At 38.7% G+C, this 16,449-nt stretch overlaps 1 protein-coding gene across 1 annotated transcript in view; it reads right to left on the reverse strand.

The window, feature by feature from the left end:
* BCKDHB (branched chain keto acid dehydrogenase E1 subunit beta) overlaps positions 1 to 16,449 on the reverse strand; it is a 229,699-nt gene that overhangs the window by 148,647 nt on the left and 64,603 nt on the right. The gene's annotated exons all lie outside the window — the stretch shown is intronic.

The following is a 16,449-nucleotide window of genomic DNA, read 5'->3' on the forward strand; positions in this document are numbered from 1 at the left end:
GCAGCCACTATGGAAAACAGTATGGAGGTTTTGCAAAAGACTAAAAATAGAACTACCATATGACCCAGCAATTCCACTCCTGGGTCTATATCCAAAAAAAACCAAACAAACAAAAACACTAATTTGAAAAGACAGAAAGGATACATGCACCCCAATGTTCATAGCAGCATTATTTATAATTGCCAAGGTACGGACGCAACCTAAGAGTCCATCAACAGATGAATGGATAAAAAATATTATGGTATATATATACAATGGAATACTACTCAGCCATAAAAAATAATGAAATTTTGCCATTTGTAGCAACATGGATAGACTTGGAGGGCATTGTGCTAAGTGAAATAAGTCAGACAGAGAAAGGCAAATACTGTAGGATATCACTTATATATGGAATCTAAAAAATACAATAAACTAGTGGATAAAACAAAAAAGAAGCAGACTCACCAATAGAGGACAAACTAGTGGTTATCAGTGGGGAGAGGGGCAATACAGGGGAAGGGGAAAAAGGGTTATTATGGGATTATATGCAATCGTGTGTGTGAAACTTTTGAAATGTGTAAAGCACTATAGAATTTAAAATAACTTTCATTCAGTTAAAAAATATTTTAAACAAAAGTCTACAAATAACAAATGCTGGTGAGGATGTGGAGAAAAGGGAACCCTTGTACACTGTTGGTGGGAATGTAAATTGGTGCAGCCACTATGGAAAACAGTACAGAGGTTCCTCAAAAAACTAAAAACAGAACTACCATATGACCCAGCAATCCCACTACTGGGTATATATTCGAAGAAAATGAAAAAGACTAATTTGAAAAGATACATGCACCCCAATGTTCAGAGCAGCATTTTAATATATGCATTTATTTAAACTTGGCAAACAGGTCACCTAGGGAGCAAGCTATAATTCCCAGGTACATTTTTGTTTTGTTAACTTAAAAGATATTTATTCCAAGAGCAGGTTATTATCAAATAGTCATTCCTACATCATGTATAATGTTTTATGAAAGAGAGCAGGTAAGAGGAGTTACAGCATGAAACTTCAGGAGCTGAAGGGCCTCTGTGCAGTCATAGTACGGATTCCTGTTTTCACAGCAGTGGGGCTCACTGAGCCACTCCATTTTACCACATGCTGATTACATTCTAATCTTAGCACTAATGAGCATCCCATAGAGAAACCCTTCAGCATCAGAGATGTTGAAAAAAATGTGTGGCTTTAAAGAGAGAGAGCTTTCCAAGGCCAAAATAAAAAAGATGTAACTTTTTGCTCGAAAATCAGACAAGATAGATTTTTAAATATATATTGTAAGTTCCACAGATATGCTTCCTTTGTAATTGCAAATGCACTTATATTCATATAACATATACACTGACAGACTCATGGCATGAATTAGCTCATGCCTGGCCCCTTTTATTTCCCATTCTCTTCCTTTTTTTCCTTCCAATTCTCTTCTAACTTGTTGTGTTGCTTACAAGTCATCTTAAACACATTTTGAAAACATGGCAGAGTGTATAAATTATATATATGTATAATATGTACTATGTATAATATATACTTATTCATTTAATAGCCATTGTGTACCCAGTATATGCAGACATCATGCAAGAGGCTAGACTATGAAATGAAAACGGCAGTTCCTGCCCTTAAGAAGCACACACTCAACTGGGAGTTAAAAAGATGGAAAGAGATGATCAGCAAACAAATAAAAACATGATGTAGCAGTGAGGACAACGTGCTCTAGGAAAGACAGAGGGAAGCAACAACCTGACTGTAAGATCGAGGTGTCTTCACCACCAACAAGGGAACAACTGGTAGGGGTCTTAGAGATGAAGAAGTACTTAACACAAGAGAAAATAAAGGAGGTCTTTCATGTAGAAAGAAGAGGTGTGTACAAAGAAATGGGGGTGTGAAATTTGTGTGTGTGTGTGTGTGTATGTGTGTGTACACATCTATAAACGTGTAAACACAGATTTACATGATGTTTCAGGTCAAGGTGAATACTGAAACCTTTGAATTATATTCCCAAGCCCCTTGAAAGAACTTTCCAATGCCTTCTGATTTAATATACTAGTAACTGGTGTAGAAAGAATCAGCTAGAGAATAACAACTCACTCTTGATGATGTAAGTTTCCCTGTGAGGCACAGTATTACCCTTACAGAGATAATAGGGTCATTTCTCTGCCCTGGCACTAATCCAAAGTACTGCTCGTTTCCTCATAGATGTCAAGCTCAGTAGGGCTTTATCATGTTTCATTATACATGATGCTGTGATAAAGCATAAATGTTCTTTTTAAAAAGAGAGTGTATTTCTAAATTACTCTACTTCACGCTGCTTGATTACTAACAGCAGATTCAAAGTCTCCACACCTGAGGAAGCCTCCCTCATTGTCCGGAATTTACAGTCTAATGGGGCAGGGTGGGCAAACTCACCCACCGAACAGCCCGGTCCCAGCCCCGTCTCTGCATCTCATTTGCTCATCTCTGACAAAGCATCATGTTACTTCTGTGCCCCAGGCTCCCACCTGTAAACTGTGGAAAGCAGCCTGTGTCTACCTGCCAAATCACAGGAACAGAAGGAGGCCACGTTAAGTTCACTGCTATAGATGTTCCTTCAGTCCTTAGGAAGAAAACAGGTTTACAGTTTAAAATAATTCAAGGGTACAGTCATTAAGACTATAAAGTTTTCACTTTAGGAATATTCTTATTCCTATTACCGTTTGCTGTATTTAACCATAAATTAATCTCTATGTTACAGTGGTTATTTTACTGAATACTCCTTTCAACTTTGAAGGTATTAATTATGGTCATACTTTTTGGTAATTTTCACTTCTACGCTAACAATTACTTTTAACATTGATGTTAGAGATAAGAATATATGAACAAGAAAACTTAATGCAGTTTCTTCCAGCAATCACTTTAAAATTACTCACCAAGGAGAGCTTCAAGATGGCGGAAGAGTAAGATGCGGAGATCAACTTCCTCCCCACAGATACATCAGAAATAAATCTACATGTGGAACAACTCCTACAGAACACCTACTGAACGCTGGCAGAAGACCACAGACTTCCCAAAAGGCAAGAAAATCCCCACATACCTGGGTAGGGCAAAAGAAAAAAGAAACAACAGAGACAAAAGAATAGGGACGGGACCTGCACCAGTGGGAGGGAGCCATGAAGGAGGAAAGGTTTCCACACACTAGGAAACCCCTTCACGGGCGGAGACTGCGGGTGGTGGAGGGGGGAAGCTTCGGAGCCACGGAGGAGAGCGCAGCCACAGGGGTGCGGAGGGCAAAGCGGAGAGATTCCCGCACAGAGGCTCGGCGCCGAGCAGCACTCACCAGCCCAAGAGGCTTGTCTGCTCACCAGCCGGGGTGGGCGGGGCTGGGAGATGAGGCTCAGGCTTCGGTCGGATCGCAGGGAGAGGACTGGGGTTGGCGGCGTGAACACAGCCTGAACAGACTAGTGCACCACAGCTAGCCGGGAGGGAGTCCGGGAAAAAGACTGGACCTGGCAAAGAGGCAAGAAACTTCTTCTTGCCTCGTTGTTCCTGGTGCGCGAGGACAGGGGATTCAGAGCACCGCCTAAATGAGCTCCAGAGGCGGGCGCAAGCCGCAGCTATCAGCGCGGACCCCAGAGACGGGCAGGAGACGCTAAGGCTGCTGCTGCCGCCACCAAGAAGCCTGTGTGCAAGCACAGGTCACCATCCACACCGCCCCTCCCGGGAGCCGGTGCAGCCCGCCATGGCCAGGCTCCCGTGATCCGGGGACAACGTCCCCGGGAGAACGCACAGCGCGCCTCGGGCTGGTGCAACGTCACGCCGGCCTCTGCCGCCGCAGGCTCGCCCCGCCTCCTCCGTACCGCTCCCTCCCCCCGGCCTGAGTGACCCAGAGCCCCCGAAGCAGCTGCTCCTTTAACCCCGTCCTGTCTGAGCAAAGAACAGACACCCTCAGGCGACCTACACGCAGAGGCAGGTCCAAATCCAAAGCTGAACCCCGGGAGCTGTGCGAACAAAGAAGAGAAGGGGAAATCTCTCCCAGCAGCCTCAGAAGCAGCGGATTAAAGCTCCACAAACAACTTGCTGTGCCTGCATCTGCTGAATACCTGAATAGACAACGAATCATCCCAAATTCAGGAGGTGGACTTTGGGAGCAGGAGATATTAATTTTTCCCCTTTTCCTTTTTTGTGAGTGTATATGTGTATGCTTCTGGGTGAGATTTTGTCTGTATAGCTTTGCTATTACCATTTGTCCTAGGGTTCTGTCTGTCTGTGTTTTTTTTTTTATTACTTCAAAAAATTTTTTTCTTAATAATTATTTTTTATTTTTTATTTTAATAACTATTTTATTTTATTTTACTTTATTTTATTTTATTTTATCTTCTTCTTTCTTTTTTTCTCCCTTTTATTCTGAGCCGTGTGGAAGACAGGCTCTTGGTGCTCCAGCCAGGCACCAGGGCTGTGCCTCTGAGGTGGGAGAGCCAACTTCAGGACACTGGTCCACAAGAGACCTCCCAGCTCCACATAATATCAAACAGCGAAAATCTCCCAGAGATCTCCATCTCAACGCCAAGACCCAGCTCCACTCAAAAACCAGCAAAGACAGTGCAGGACACCCTATGCCAAACAGCTAGCAAGACAGGAACAAAACCCCATCCATTAGCACAGAGGCTGCCTAAAATCATAATAAGGCCACAGACATCCCAAAACACACCACCAGACGTGGACCTGCCCAACAGAAAGACAAGATCCAACCTCATCCACCAGAACACAGGCACTAGTCCCCTCCACCAGGAAGCCTACACAACCCACTGAACCAACCTTAGCCACTGGGGACAGACACCAAAAACAATGGGAACTACGAACCTGCAGCCTGCGAAAAGGAGACCCAAACACAGTAAGTTAAGCAAAATGAGAAGACAGAGAAACACACAGCAGATGAAGGAGCAAGGCAAAAACCCACCAGACCTAACAAATGAAGAGGAAATAGGCAGTCTACCTGAAAAAGAATTCAGAATAATGATAGTAGAGATGATCCAAAATCTTGGAAACAGAAAGGAGAAAACACAAGAAACGTTTAACAAGGACCTAGGAGAACTAAATAGCAAACAAACAATCATAAACAACACAATAAATGAAATTAAAAATTCTCTAGAAGGGATCAATAGCAGAATAACTGACAGAGAAGAATGGATAACTGACCAGGAAGATAAAATAGTGGAAATAACTACTGCAGAGCAGAATAAAGAAAAAAGAATGAAAAGAATTGAGGACAGTCTCAGAGACCTCTGGGGCAATATTAAATGCACCAACATTCGAATTATACGGGTCCCAGAAGAAGAGAAAAAGAAAGGGACTGAGAAAATATTTGAAGAGATTATAATTGAAAACTTCCCTAATATGGGAAAGGAAATAGTTAATCAAGTCCAGGAAGCACAGAGAGTCCCATACAGGATAAATCCAAGGAAAAACACGCCAAGACACATATAAATCAAACTATCAAAAATTAAATACAAAGAACAAATATTAAAAGCAGCAAGGGAAAACCAACAAATAACACATAAGGGAATCCCCAAAAGTTTAACAGCTGATCTTTCAGCAGAAACTCTGCAAGCCAGAAGGGAGTGGGAGGACATATTTAAAGTGATGAAGGAGAAAGACCTACAACCAAGCTTAATCTACCCAGCAAGGATCTCATTCAGATTTGACGGAGAAATTAAAGTCTTTACAGACAAGCAAAAGCTAAGAGAATTCAGCACCACCAAACCAACTTTACAACAAATGCTAAAGGAACTTCTCTAAGCAGGAAACACAAGAGAAGGAAAAGAACTACAATAATAAACCCAAAACAATTAAGAAAATGGTAATAGGAACATACATATCGATAATTACCTTAAATGTAAATGGATTAAATGCTCCAACCAGAAGACATAGATTGGCTGAATGGATACAAAAACAAGACCCATATATATGCTGTCTACAAGAGACCCACTTCAGACCTAGAGACACATACAGACTGAAAGTGAGGGGATGGAAAAAGATATTCCATGCCAATGGAAATCAAAAGAAAGCTGGAGTAGCAATTCTCATATCAGACAAAATAGACTTTAAAACAAAGACTATTACAAGAGACAAAGAAGGACACTACATAATGATCAAGGGATCAATCCAAGAAGAAGATATAACAATTGTAAATATTTATGCACCCAACATAGGAGCACCTCAATACATAAGGCAAATACTAACAGCCATAAAAGGGGAAATCGACAGTAACACAATCATAGTAGGGGGCTTTAACACCCCACTTTGACCAATGGACAGATCATCCAAAACGAAAATAAATAAGGAAACACAAGCTTTAAATGATACATTAAACAAGATGGACTTAATTGATATTTATAGGACATTCCATCCAAAAACAACAGGATACACATTCTTCTCAAGTGCTCATGGAACATTCTGCAGGATAGATCATATCTTGGGTCACAAATCAAGCCTTGGTAAATTTAAGAAAATTGAAATCATATCAAGTATCTTTTCTGACCACAACGCTATGAGACTACATATCAATTACAGGAAAAAATCTGTAAGAAATACAAACACATGGAGGCTAAACAACACACTACTTAATAACCAAGAGATCACTGAAGAAATCAGAGAGGAAATCAAAAAATACCTAGAAACAAATGACGATGAAAACACGACGACCCAAAACCTATGGGATGCAGCAAAAGCAGTTCTAAGAGGGAAGTTTATAGCAATACAATCCTACCTCAAGAAACAAGAAACATCTCAAATAAACAACCTAACCTTACACCTAAAGCAATTAGAGAAACAAGAACAAAAATACCCCAAAGTTAGCAGAAGGAAAGAAATCATAAACATCAGATCAGAAATAAATGAAAAAGAAATGAAGGAAACGACAGCAAAGATCAATAAAACTAAAAGCTGATTCTTTCAGAAAATAAACAAAATTTATAAACCATTAGCCAGACTTACCAAGAAAAAAAGGGAGAAGACTCAAATCAATAGAATTAGAAATGAAAAAGGAGAACTAACAACTGACACTGCAGAAATACAAAGGATCATGAGAGATTACTACAAGCAACTGTATGCCAATAAAACGGACAACCTGGAAGAAATGGACAAATTCTTAGAAATGCACAACCTTCCGAGACTGAACCAGGAAGAAAGAGAAAATATGAACAGACCAATCACAAGCACTGAAATTGAAACCGTGATTAAAAATCTTCCAAAAAACAAAAGCCCAGGAACAAATGGCTTCACAGGCGAACTCTATCAAACATTTAGAGAAGAGCTAACACCTATCCTTCTCAAACTCTTCCAAAATATTGCAGAGGGAGGAACACTCCCCAACTCATTCTACGAGGCCACCATCACTCTGATACCAAAACCAGACAAAGATGTCACAAAGAAAGAAAACTACAGGCCAATATCACTGATGAACATAGATGCAAAAATCCTCAACAAAATACTAGCAAACAGAATCCAACAGCACATTAAAAGGATCATACACTATGATCAAGTGGGGTTTATTCCAGGAATGCAAGGATTCTTCAATATACGCAAATCAATCAATGTGATACATGATATTAACAAATTGAAGGAGAAAAATCATATGATCATCTCAATAGATGCAGAAAAGCTTTCAACAAAATTCAACACCCATTTATGATAAAAATTCTCCAGAAAGTAGGCATAGAGGGAACTTTCCTCAACATAATAAAGGCCATATATAACAAACCCACAGCCAACATCGTCCTCAAGGTGAAAAACTGAAACCATTTCCACTAAGATCAGGAACAAGACATGGTTGCCCACTCTCACCACTATTATTCAACCTAGTTTTGGAAGTTTTAGCCACGGCAATCAGAGAAGAAAAAGAAATAAAAGGAATCCAACTTGGAAAAGAAGAAGTAAAGCTGTTACTGTTTGCAGATGACATGATACTATACATAGAGAATCCTAAAGATGCTACCAGAAAACTACTAGAAGTAATCAATGAATTTGGTAAAGTAGCAGGATACAAAATTAATGCACAGAAATCTCTTGCATTCCTATACACTAATGATGAAAAATCTGAAAGAGAAATTAAGGAAACACTCCCATTTACCATTGCAACAAAAAGAATAAAATATCTAGGAATAAACCTACCTAGGGAGACAAAAAACCTGTATGCAGAAAATTATAAGACACTGATGAAAGAAATTAAAGATGATACAAATAGACGGAGAGATATACCATGTTCTTGGATTGGAAGAATCAACATTGTGAAAATGACTCTACTACCCAAAGCAATCTACAGATTCAGTGCAATCCCTATCAAACTACCACTGGCATTTTTCACAGAACTAGAACAAAAAATTTCACAATTTGTATGGAAACACAAAAGACCCCAAATAGCCAAAGCAATCTTGAGAAAGATAAACAAAGCTGGAGGAATCAGACTCCCTGACTTCAGACTATACTACAAAGCTACAGTAATCAAGACAGTATTGTACTGGCACAGAAACAGAAATATAGATCAATGGAACAGGATAGAAAGCCCAGAGATAAACCCATGCACATAAGGTCACCTTATCTTTGATAAAGGAGGCAAGAATATACACTGGAGAAAAGACAGCCTCTTCAATAAGTGGTGCTGGGAACACTGGATAGCTACATGTAAAAGAATGAAATTAGAACACTCCCTAACACCATACACAAAAATAATCTCAAAATGGATTAAAGGCCTAAATGTAAGGCCAGACACCATCAAACTCTTAGAGGAAAACATAGGCAGAACACTCTATGACATAAATCACAGCAAGATCCTTTTTCACCCACCTCCTAGAGAAATGGAAATAAAAACAAAAATAAACAAATGGGACTTAATGAAACTTAAAAGCTTTTGCACAGCAAAGGAAACCATAAACAAGACAAAAAGACAACCTTCAGAATAGGAGAAAATATTTGCAAATGAAGCAACTGACAAAGGATTAATCTCCAAAATTTACAAGCAGCTCATTCAGCTCAACATTAAAAAAACAAACAACCCAATCCAAAAATGGGCAGAAGACCTAAACAGACATTTCTCCAAAGAAGATATACAGACTGCCAACAGACACATGAAAGAATGCTCAACATCATTAATCATTAGAGAAATGCAAGTCAAAACTACAATGAGATATCATCTCACACCGGTCAGAATGGCCATCATCAAAAAATCTACAACCAATAAATGCTGGAGAGGGTGTGGAGAAAAGGGAACCCTCTTGCACTGTTGGTGGGAATGTAAATTGATACAGCCACTATGGAGAACAGTATGGACGCTCCTTAAAAAACTAAAAATAGAACTACCATACGACTCAGCAATCCCAGTACTGGGCATATACCCTGAGAAAACCATAATTCAAAAAGAGTCATGTACCAAAATGTTCATTGCAGCTCTATTTACAATAGCCAGGACATGGAAGCAACTGAAGTGTCCATCAACAGATGAATGGATAAAGAAGATGTGGCACATATATACAATGGAATATTACTCAGCCATAAAAAGGAGCAAAACTGAGTTATTTGTAGTGAGGTGGATGGACCTAGAGACTGTCATACAGAGTGAAGTAAGTCAGAAAGAGAAAAACAAATACCGTATGCTAACACATATATATGGAATCCAAAAAAAAAAAATGGTCATGAAGAACCTAGGGGCAAGAGGGGAGTAAAGATGCAGACCTACTAGAGAATGCACTTGAGGATATGGGGTGGGGGGGAAGGGTAAGCTGTGACAAAGTGAGAGAGTGGCATGGACATATATACACTACCAAATGTAAAATAGATAGCTAGTGGGAAGCAGCCGCATAGCACAGGGAGATCAGCTCGGTGCTTTGTGACCACCTAGAGGGGTGGGATAAGGAGGGTGGGAGGGAGGGAGATGCAAGAGGGAAGAGATATGGGGACATATGTATATGTATAACTGATTCACTTTCTTATAAAGCAGAAACTAACACACCATTGTAAAGCAATTATACTCCAATAAAGATGTTAAAAAAAATTAAAAAATAAAAAAAAATAAAAATAAAATAAATAAAAAAATAAAATAAAATAAAAAATAAAAATAAATAAAACAAATACTGTTGTACCCAATCTTCCCCTGACCTCTGCCCCTCAAATTACTGAAGATCTAAAGATTAACAGGCTACATTAGAAAGTCAATATACTATTATAATATTGGTTTATAATATTTGTCAATATATTTGTTATAATATTAATATTACTATCTAATTAGAAAATAAAATTAACTTTCCATAAATAAAATTAGGTGCTAAGCTTTGATATTATTGAAGCCATGGTTATTATTGGGAGCATGTGTGAACAGCATAAATGGGTATAATAAGTCTCAGTACCACAAGGGAGTAATCAGAGAGGTGTCCTGGGAGCCACAGTGGTTGAAGGTCACAGCCAGATGATAACCTCGGCCTTAAGGCAAAAAGGATTGCAGAAAAGTGAGAAAGCAGATGAGCTGGAGCAAATAGAGAAAACCACAAGGAAAGGTAGGTCCTGAAAAATGAATATAATTAGATGCACAGAGGCAAAAAGTTGGCATTCTAAGCAGTGGGGTACCATGTATGACGAATGGAAAAGTCAAAACGAGTAAGCAGAGAACACCATGTGTCATCCTACAGGATGCTCTGAGAGGGCACAGCATCACTTGTATGGATTCCTGACAAAATACAGGCATAACCTGCATTTAATCATGAAGAAAGATACTCTACAAGAGAGCGGACTAAATATAGACATCATGACAGACAAAAAGAGAAAGTATCTGTCCCAAAATATAGGAGACTAGGGAAAGGTAACAATAAGTGGAGATTCTGTATGGGTCCTTGATCCATAAAAGAACATAAGTGGGGACTTCCCTGGCGGTCCAGTGGTTAAGGCTCTACGCTTCCACTGCAGGGGGTGTGGGTTCGATCCCTGGTCGGGGAACTAAGATCCCGCATGCCATGTGGTGTGGCCAAAAGAAAAGTAAGTGGGACTATTAATGAAAGTTGAATTATGTGTGTAGCAGAGTTAACAGTATTGTATCTGCTAATTTCCTGGTTTCGATCATTACTGCTGTGGTTACGCGTGAGGTTAATAACCAGGGAAGCTGAGAGAGGGGTACATAGGAATTCTTCGTATAATTTCTGCAACCTTTCTATTTGGACATATTTCAAAATGAAACACTTAATGAAATTTTTTAAAAGGAGCTGGCCCACCTTAGCAAGCCTCACATAGATTTGGGGAAACTAAAGCGTGATACGTTGGGCAGGTACACCAAATTAGAAATGTCCCTGAAAACCAACTATGGGAAACTGAGCTTATACAAGCCATAATAGAGGCACTGTAGATTGACAGTGCCTTGTAAAACAAGCTGTGTGTGTGGAAATGTTAGTACCAATAGAGAAAATGAGGATATTAATAAAGCTATCCAGCTATAAAAGAAGTGCAGCCGCATTTGGTGTTGTTTTTGTGACCTCCTGATCTATCTGGATGAATTGAAGCAAGTTCTGACTATCCAATGACATGAAGATGTGAAGACACAAATTTAGTATCTGTGTGTGCATGCCCATCAGCTTTTTGCTAGAGACTCTTAACCACTGAATAAAAACCAATAACCCATCAAACTGTCTAAATATAAATACACCATCAAGTTAGTATCAGCAAATATCTTACATGTGTCCAGGAGACTTCTCACACTAACTTTTACAGATAAGATATGATTTTGAGATTTCAAATGTTTTTACAAGTGTAATTGTTTCAGGAGATCATGTTGTCTTATCACTGAAAAAAAAAAATTTAACCAATATTTTTAACTGAATAGCTATACTAGGGTGATAGAAAAATTCCTGGGCCCATTGCAACTCAAATGCATGCTAATTCTTTTTCTTTGATAATTAGTTATTTTGAAAATCCCACATTTCCAGTACTTGGGCACAATGAGACAAATTAGATTTCTTCTCAAAATCATTTGCAAACATATAGCACAAAAGCAAAGACATGATAAAGCAACCATCATATTCCTTACACCAGAGGTCCCCAACCCCTGGGCCACGGATCAGTACCAGTTCATGGCCTGTTATGAACCAGGCTGCACAGCAGGAGGTGAGCGGCGGGCAAGTGAGCAAAGCATTGCTCGCATTACCTCCTGAACCATCCCCATCCTCCTCCACCCCCACGCCCCCCACCCCCGGTCCGTGGAAAAACTGTCTTCCACGAAGCTGGTCCCTGGTACCAAAAAGGTTGGGGACCGCTGCCTTACACAATTTCGAAGTTAGCCTCATTACATTTTCCTGTCTCATTTAATGTAACAGAAAATCTTTTAGGAGATGGATATCATTTCACAATGTGCATCAGTATACTTAGTGTATATGCTAAAATTCAACCACACTTGTAACACACCTTGTGCAATCTTTGCAATTACTCTTCAGGGTTATTTTTCCTCATGTACTCTCTACTGCGCAGCATTGACTAACTTAGCAAAAGTTCTCCCGTGGGTAAGATGGGTAAAATGCCCATCAACCATTTTACTAGCAATTGTCCATTTTCCATGTTTAAGATACTAGAATTCCTTTAGTAAATAGTTTCCAATACATTTTCTATATAGCAAGGAGACACGAATGAACTTCATTTATATAGATTCTAACAAGATAAACTGGCAAAATGGCAAAGAAATAATGGAATGCCGAGTTAAGGGGCATTATTTTAAAGCCATTCTCCATCAGCATGTCGAGAATTTAAAAGAGAAAAAAAAAAATCACCTAACAAAAAGAATTATGTGTACGTAGAAAAAGAACATATTAATTTTCACAGTCAATTGTAAAATCACCATTATTTTATGAACCACTGAGAAAGAAAAAACTGCCAATTAAACTGACAGAACATTTAGAATTTTTATTTCATTCTTATTGAAAGAAAAATTTTAGATTTAATCAGACATGGATATTATATATCACCTTTATATATACATTATAACAAAATATAAGCAAAATTAGTTAAGCTATTCCTCAAACTCTTTTACTTTCAGAATCTAATTCTGCCCGATCACTTTTTGACTTAAAATTGTCAGTGTACATGTTCTCTACAGAATATCATTTTCTGTGTCACCAAGCACATCGGTGATGCAGCACTTTTTAAATGAATCCATTAAGAAATTAAAAGATAGGTATGGGCTTTCAAGTTACCTCGATATTGATTTAATAGCTCCTCACGGGTAATACTGTATTTATGGAAACTGAGGGACTTAAGATACAAAAATGTGATGTAGAAAATACCTATAATAATACTTTAATGTTTTAAAGTCATTGACTCAATATAAGGTACTGTATTTCATTGATTCTAATATGTCCTTTACCCCTCACATTTTAACATCTCTGAAACTGGAATGTGGCTTAAAAATCAATAGCATCTTACAATCATCTTATCCAGTGGCCACTATTACCTATTCATGCACAAATCTCAAAATAGTCAACTAGTACCAGTACCTACAGAATGGGTATTCACAGCTTAGAATAAAATTTCAGAGATGCCAGAGAACTACTCTTTTAACAATTAGGTTCTAAGTGGTTGTGATTGGGTAGAAGGGTAGAGAAAGTGGAGAATCATAATTCAGCGATCTTTTAGAAGCAAGAATCAAAAACAGGCTGTTTTAAATACTGAGCTAGCTCATTCACAGCAGCACTATTTATAATAGCCAAGATATGTAAGCAACCTAAATGTCCATCAACAGATGAATGGATAAAAAAACTATGGTATATATATATATATATACACACACACAATGGAATACTATTCAGTCACAAAAAAAGAATGAAATAATGTCATTTGCAGCACCTTGGATAGACCTAGAGATTATCAAACTAAGTGAAGTAAGTTAGACAGAGATAGAGAAAAACAAATACAGTATGCTAACACATATATATGGAATCTAAGGAAAAAAAAAAAAGGTCATGAAGAACCTAGTGGCAAGACGGGAATAAAGACACAGACCTACTAGAGAATGGACTTGAGGATACGGGGAGGGGGAAGGGTAAGGTGTGACAAAGTGAGAGAGTGTCATGGACATATATACACTACCAAACGTGAAGTGGATAGCTGGTGGGAAGCAGCCGCATAGCACAGGGAGATCAGCTTGGTGCTTTGTGACCACCTAGAGGGGTGGGATAGGGAGGGTGGGAGGGAGGGACATGCAAGAGGGAAGAGATATGGGAACATATGTATATGTATAACTGATTCACTTTGTTATAAAGCAGAAACTAACACACCATTGTAAAACAATTATACTCCAATAAAGATGTTAAATATATATATATATATATATATATATATATATATATATATATATCATATGATATTGCTTATATGAGGAATCTAATCCAAAAAAAAAAAAAGATACAAATGAACTTTCTGTTCCAAAACAGAAAGAGACTCACAGACATAGAAAACAGACTTATGGTTACCAAAGGGAAAGGGGGAGTGGGGGGAGGGATAAATCAGGAGTTTGGGATTAACATGTACACACTACTATATATAAAATAGATAACCAACAAGGACCTACTGTATAGCACAGGAAACTATACTCAGTATTTTGTGATAACCTATAAGGGAAGAGAATCTGAAGAATATATATTTATATACACATAATATTATGTAATATAATATAATATAATATATAAAACTGAATCACTGTGCTGTGCACCTGAAGCTAACATGATATTGTAAATTAACTATACGTCAATAAATAAATAAATAAATATCAATACAATTCCCAAACATTAGCTCTTATCCACTGACTTCCTAAATGCAAAGAATGGACAGAAAAAAAAAAATCACTGGAACACACCAACAAAAAAACAATACTTCTGAGAATAAGGAAGACGCATTGGAACTATGTGATACATCTATCAGACTGCAAGATTCACCCCTGCGTATGTGACGCTGAAGAGTAGCTACTGACTTTGAACCACGATCCAATCAGGAAAACGAACTTCTCTAGAGGAATTTAATTCAGGGACTCTGTTAGGAAGATGTTGGAAAGGCTGCTGTAGCAAATGGTGAAACAATGCAACTCAGAGATCGGGAAACAGATACCCCTCGGGGCTGGCCCCCGTCACCCACAAGAGCCACTAACGGTGCTGGAACCACCTTGTGCCGCTGCTGAGCACGACCGTCCCCACTAAAGGCCCGTCAAGGCTGCCGACACCTAGGCTGCAGAACGAGAGCAGAGTCCCGTCAATGCCACGACCGGAGACGCCTCCAAAACTACAATGGCCTCCTTCCCCTCCACCTCCATCCCACCTTCTCAACAAGCGCACGTACTGTCTTGTCCATCGACAGACTCTCGCTGAAACTCAGATCGCCAGGACGCCAAGAAAATACAGTTTACTAATTTCCAACCCCTTTCCAGGTACTACAGAGGAGAACAGAGAAGGACAAGTATGGAGATGAGAGCCGTCTGATGAATATGCAACAGACTTACCTTATAAATAGCACTAAGAGAAGAAAAAGTCACCTTTGATAAGAAATAAAGGAAACCACAATAGAGTAATAACAACAAAAAAAGCTACTATTTATCAAACCCTTTCTATAAACCAGACATTGTTTCAAGCATGTTTTTTTTGTTGTTTTTTTTTGGCTGCGCCACGCGACATGCAGAATCGAACCGTGCCCCCTGCAGTGGAAGCGCGGAGCCTTAACCACTGGACCGCCAGGGAAGTCCCTGTGTCAAGCATCTTAAATGTATCATCTCCTTTCACCCTCACAATCAACATGGTTGATATTAGATTTATCCCAATTCTACAGATAAGAAAACTGAGGCAGAGAGATATTAAGTAACTTGGTAAAGTTATAAAATAGTAAGTGGTAACTTTGGGATCCAAGCGGATAACCACTATGTTACACTGTGAGGAAATCTGCCCGAAGTCGATTTCCGGAGAAATATTAAATTTGAACACATATCAAGCTTGAGCTTCACCATAAGCCTTAAAAATCATAGCAACAACTACATATTTTAAGAAAGGGGATGTTATGTTTGCCATATTTTTTAAAAATTGACAATGCAATCCTAAGAATAAATAGATGTTGTTTTTCCTCAGACCAATCAACTATTAAATCTAGAATTCTCTCACTCACCTGCAGCAAATCACTCCCATTTTCTCAAATTTATACACTAATTGGGCTTTTTATTCCATAAATCAAGTATTCTTTAAAATCTCCACATACATATCAACCCAGTACCTGCCTCTGTGAATGACTGTATGTCACCCCTCTGTTAGAAATCTGTATTTTTCTTTTACATAAATTCCTTTATATCAAATCATGGATTAAAACTACCAAATTACTAAGGATGCTGGGCATACTTATATAGGCAGAAACTATAATTTGTAGTCCAGCGATTTAAGAAAGACAAATATCATTTA

This window comes from Balaenoptera acutorostrata, chromosome 14, assembly GCF_949987535.1.
Source record: "Balaenoptera acutorostrata chromosome 14, mBalAcu1.1, whole genome shotgun sequence".
In the NCBI taxonomy this organism is placed as follows: domain Eukaryota; kingdom Metazoa; phylum Chordata; class Mammalia; order Artiodactyla; family Balaenopteridae; genus Balaenoptera; species Balaenoptera acutorostrata.